We start from the raw sequence: 6,300 nt of genomic DNA on the forward strand, positions 1-6,300 counted from the left end.
TTAGGGCTCTCTCTTAAAACGTAAGAGAAGTGTTCCAACTTTTTTTGAAATTGTGGAGCCCGACACGGGTGTCCTACTTTTAGCGAAATTACGACACGGGCTGACACGGGTGTCCGAGAAGTGTCCGGGTGTGTCCGAGTGTCCAGGTGTCGGATACGGTGACTCTTCACCTTCTAGAAGTGGCAGCATAACAGCATAGAGTATCAATCACACCAGGCACATTACAAATAAGTTCATCAACGGATACTTATTCATAATGAGATCCATAGAAAAAAATTAATTTACAAAAATTCATAATGCGAATACCCTAAGTAGTGTTTCCCTTATCTACAATTTCTCGAGTTTGCGAAGATTTCTTCTTCGTCACAGCTGATAAGTCCTTGATTTTTCTTGTATTGGACTTGGTTAGCTTTCTTTTGGTGGTATTGACTATGGTGGTTCTGCTTGGGTTGGTGGTGCGGATTGTAATTTACTTTACTTGTAATAAAAAATCGTTGGAATATAAAAGTGGGGTGGTGATGGTGTGGTGTGGCGGCGATGTGGTGACGATGGGGAGCAGATATAGGGTTTCTTGGGTTGATTGAGCAGAAGACGGCGCGGGTAGAGAAATTCGTACAGATGGACCTTTAATCGACAACGTGTTTTGGTAGTCGATTAAGTTAATCGACTATGCTCTGATAGTCGGTTAGAGTGTTAATCGACTGTTTTAGTAGTCGATTAAGGTTACTCGATTTCATTTTTGGATTTTTGTGCATTAATTCCGATTTGTATAAATCAATTCTACAATCTATCTATATATAATATATAAAAGTTGAATTCCACACCTAATTGATTGACATTTGGCAATTTCAGTTGGTAACATGTCATCAATTTCATCCCAAGTGGCGAACTGATTAGCGGAAATAAATCATCGAAAAACATGTCATCATTTTCTAAAATTAAAAGTAATTAAATATATTTAATTATTTTATTAATATATTTATATCCTACTATTTATAAAATGCTCTAAATATATCAACTTTCTTGGAAACTTTAAATAAATTTATTTTTTAATTTAAGTTTATAATTAATTTAATTTGAATTTCGTTAAATTCGATTTAAGATCTTCCATTATTATAATTGCATGATTGGTGGTGTTACGGAAATTTTGTATTTTAATTTATAAACTTGGATTTATATTAAAAAAAAATTGCAGAATAAATTATTTGGTATTATACATTTTACATGACCATGACCAGAGAATAAGTATTTTTTTACTAATTTAATATTATATATTAATATTATCTGTAAAAAAGAAACATTACTTTTTTTTTTTGCCATGTGTAGAGTAATCCCAATTATTATTTCTTTTTTAAAGCAAACTAGTACCTCACCCGTGCGTTGCACGGGGTATTCATCGTAAAAATAAATATTTAATTTTAAAAAAAGTCATCGAAATAGTAAGATCAATGATATGCAATACAAAGTAGTACAAAAGTAAAAGAAAATAAAAAATATATTCCGTATTATATAAAAGTAATGAATACCAGTACCAGTACCAATACCAATATCCATACAAATATCAATACCATTACCATTATCATTACCATCATCAATACTAATACCATTTGCATTACCATAACCATGACCATCCATTGCAGTTACTGTCACTAATACCAATATTATTACCATTGTCATTATCATTATCAATACTAATACCAATACCTATAGCAATACCAATCATTATCATTACCATTATCGTTACTAATGCTAATACTAATACTAATATAGTAATACTATTACTATTAGTGTTAGTAATCCTAATATTATTGCTAATCCTAATCCTGGTATTAACTCTAATCTTAATTTTAATACTAATTTCAATCATAGTTCTAATTCAAATTATAATCCTAATATAATGTTAGTCTTAATCTTAATACTAATTAAAAATCATAATCTTAATCCTAATAATAATACGAATCATAATTCTAATCCTTATAGAAATGCAAATATGTTAATTCTAACGGTAATCTTAATACCAATCTTTATATGCTAATGCGAATGGTTATGCAAATCCTAATTCTAATTATAATTCTAATCATAATGTTGGTCTTAATACTAATTTTAATCATAATGCTAATCCTAATATTAATATTAATTCTAATATGTTAATGCTAATACTAATACTAATCATAATATACTAATGCTATTACTAATACTATTACTAATATTAATTAGTTACTGCTAATATTAATATACAAAATGTTAATGCTAATACTAATACTAATACTAACATACTAATATTAATCTTAATATATAATGTACTAATACTAATACTAATATATTAGTACCAATGCATACCAATATCAATACCAATACCAATACCAATATCAGTACAATTATTAATATCAATACCAATATCAATACCAATATCAATACCAATATCAATATCAATACAATTACCAATTCCAATACTATTACCAATACCAATACCAATACATATACTAATATCAATACCATTATCAATACCATCATCGTTACCATTACCATGACAATTATCGTTATCATAACCGTTACCATAACCATTACCATCACCAATACCAATATCGTTAACATTACCATTATCATTATCATTACCATTACTATTACCAATACTAACCTCAATACCAATACCAATACCAATGTCAATATTGATAACAATATCAACCACTACCATTACCATTACCATTATTACCATTACCGTTACCATTACCATTACTGATGATGCTAAAGATAGATCACCTTAGAGTGTTGAAGTAGGATGAGCTGGAAGAGTAGAGTGGATCACTGGCTCACGAGCTTGATGACCTTGAGATACCTGCGATCACAGAACACGTAAACTAAGTCGGGGGTTGATCCGGCGGAAACCCCTCCGACGCTCAAGTCAGACGTGCTGATCATATAAATAGTCCAGAGAATACAGTTGATAGTATTACTCAATTAATAGGACGTACCTTAAGGAATGAGTTCAAACCTTTATTTATAGCTTAGTTGAGATTGCCGGGCTCAAACCTTACTTGAAGGTGATTGGGTCTCGGTGATAATGGTCTTCTATATTGGACTCGTGGCCCAGTAGGTAAAGAAATTGTAGGCCAATTGGGTTGGCCCAGTTAGGCATATCATTAAGCCCCCCACTCTCGAGTCGATGTGGGGGCCATGTCGAAATGGGTTCTCGATCGTGTCGAGAGTAAAAATTGTAGTGGTCGTTCTTTGGCATATGGCCTGATGGTGTGCGAAAACACATTGGAGTGTGTGTCGGAGGGGCGTGAAGGCGCGTTGGCGCGTAGCGCGACCAAGTTGTCGCGATGTAAGTTACTTGAGTCGTCGGTGTTGTCCCGCGACGATGTAGTAGCGAATTATCTCCTCGTGGGAGTTGTCTCGCGATAATGTAGTAGCACAGATCAAGTAATCTCCTCGTGGGAGTTGTTATTTATTGACCATGTCAATGTTTTGACGCGTTGCTCGTATGTGTTTACATATAGCCTTGTGCGTGATGTACTTGAGGAGGGGATCAAACTCTCAAGATTTTTTATTATTTTTTTTATGGGAATCGTGTCCCTTGTTAGACCTCGTAGGTTGTAACTATGTTTGGACCGTGGCCACGTTTTAATGAAGGACCTGTCGAAAACAAGTAGAGAAATTTGAGTAATCAAGCTGGCCAGGCTATATAGATTCCCATAATATCTCTAAGTGTTTCTAAGGTTGTAATCGTGCTAACTTGAGCTTGCGATTGTGTAGTGAATTGCGAGCGAGTTGTCTCCTCGAAAGAGTTGTCTTGCAGCGAAGTTATAGGAGCATTGGATGACGCGCGACTGAGGAGCGTGCGGATTGAGATCGCTCTGAGCGAGTTGCCTCCTCGTGGGAGTTGTCTCGTAGCGAGTCTTATTATCGAGCGAGGTGGCTGCACGTGGGAGTTGCCTTGCAACAAATTTGTAGTGCTGAGCGAGTTGGCTCCTCGTGGGAGTTGTCTCGCTGCGGGTTCGTAGTACCGAGCGAGTTGGCTCCTCGTGGGAGTTGTCTCGCTATGGGTTCGAAGTACCGAGCGAGTTAGCTCTTCATGGGAGTTGCCTTGCAACTGATTTGTAGTGCCGAGCGCGTTGGCTCCTCGTGGGAGTTGTCTCGATGCGGGTTGTAGGACGAAGCGAGTGGTCTCCTCATGGGAGTTATCTCGCTGTGGTTTTGTAGTCCCGAGGGAGTTGGCTCCTCGTGGGAGTTGCCTCGCAACGGGTTATAGGACGGAGCGAGTGGTCTCCTCGTGGGAGTTATCTCGCTGTGGTTTCGTAGACCCGAGGGAATTGCCTCCTCGTGGGAGTTTCCTCGCAACGGGTTATATGACCGAGCGAGTTATCTCCTCGTGGGAGTTGTCTCGCTACGGTTTCGTAGAACCGAGCGAGTTCTCTCCTTGTGGGAGTTGTCTCGCTACAGGTTTGTAGTTCCGAGCGAGTTGTCTCCTCATGGGAGTTGTCTCGCAAGCCCCCCACTCTCGAGTCGATGTGGGAGGCAAGTCGAAAAGAATACCGAATCGTATCGAGAGTAGATCGGTGTTGTAGTTTTCCGTTAACTGTTGGCGTGGCGTGGATAAATAATAATTTTTATTTATTATTGGAGAGCACGAGCGATTTGGTGAGGCGCGTTAGAGAGCGCGCGCGATTTGGTGGAGCGTATTGAAATTCGCGCTCATTTGGTGAGGTGCGTAAAATCCGGGCGCGACTTGGAAGAGCGCGTTGCAATTCGCGCGCGTAAAAATCCGGGCACGATTTGAAAGAGCGCGTTGATATTCATGCGCGATTTGGTGAAGCGCGTAAAAATCCAGGCGCAATTTGGTAGAGCGTGCGATTTGGTGAAGCGCGTAAAACTCCGGGCGCGATTTGGAAGAGCGCGTCGAAATTCACGCGTGATTAGATTGCCTTAGAAGCCGCGCGCGATTGCCATGTGAGAGGAGCCGCGCGGCTTGAAGCCGCGCGAATTGGAATGTGAGGGGAGCCGCATAAACTAGAGCCGCGCGGCTTGAAGCCGTGTGATTTGGCATGTGAGGACGAGCCGTGCACGGAGCCCGAGGGTGGAGAGAGAAATGTTGCAGCGGGCTTGGTAAGTGCGTGATGTCAGGCCCACGTGCTGCCCCACCCTCCCGTATCTCTCTCCTTTTCTTCTCTTTTTTTTTTTTTTTTTTTTTTTTTTTTAATTACTGCCGCGCGCGAGGACCGAGGCGCGCGACTGACAGAACATGCGGCGACCCCCCGCGCGCGCTTTGCACACTCCCAGTCCTTCTCCTCTTTTTTTTTTGTTTCTTTTATGCCGCGCGTATCGAGGCGCGCGTTTTGGACGATGCGCGGCTACCGAGGCTCCCTTGGGCCAACCGCGCGGTGCTGATGTGCGCGCAATTTTTTTTTTCTTTGTCTATTTTCTTTTCCTTATCCTTTTTCTTCTTATTTATCTTCTTCTTGTTTTCTTCTTCTTCTTTTTCTTCTTCTTCTTCTTTTTTCTTCATCTTCTTCTCTTTTTTTTTCTTCTTCTTCTTCTTCTTCTTCTTCTTTTTTTTTTTTTTTTTTGAGTAGGGGGACCCTATTCGGCGCTTGAGATGAGATGTGAACTCACTTGGGGTTGCAAGGTTAGGGTGATGTTCAATCATTGGGATGAGATGTCCAACCTTCGGATGGGATAACCCCAACTTTAGGATGGGGCGATCACAAAACCTTGGCGAACGAAATGTTTTGGGGCATTATAAAACCCCGAGGAGTCGATAACCCTTGGCGAACGAAATATTTTGGGGGCACTATAAACCCCCAGGGAGTCGATAACCCTTGGCGAACGAAATATTTTGGGGGCACTGTAAACCCCCAGGGAGTCGATAACCCTTGGCGAATGAAATATTTTGGGGGCACTGTAAACCCCCAGGGAGTCGATAACCTTTGATAGCGTTGAAGGGCCTCCTCGGTTGTCTGAACCGATCGAGGGACGGGAAGAAGTGGATCTGAAGATCTAGTGGGGCATCACGAGGAGGGTCTCGTGGTGGATCCCGAGCATGGGGAGGAGGAAGTGACAAGCCAGAGCCTCCACGAGGTGGGAGGTTGTTAGCAGTGTCACACTCCCCTGAGCAAAAGTCTCAAGGCCATCTTGCGCGCTATGTGATCTTGTTTGCCTTCCCACAGACGGCGCCAAAATGATGATGCTAAAGATAGATCACCTTAGAGTGTTGAAGTAGGATGAGCTGGAAGAGTAGAGTGGATCACTGGCTCACGAGCTTGATGACCTTGAGATACATGCGATCACAGAACACGTAAA

This window comes from Erythranthe guttata, chromosome 2 (assembly GCF_056151865.1).
Source record: "Erythranthe guttata isolate IM_541 chromosome 2, IM_541, whole genome shotgun sequence".
NCBI lineage: Eukaryota > Viridiplantae > Streptophyta > Magnoliopsida > Lamiales > Phrymaceae > Erythranthe > Erythranthe guttata.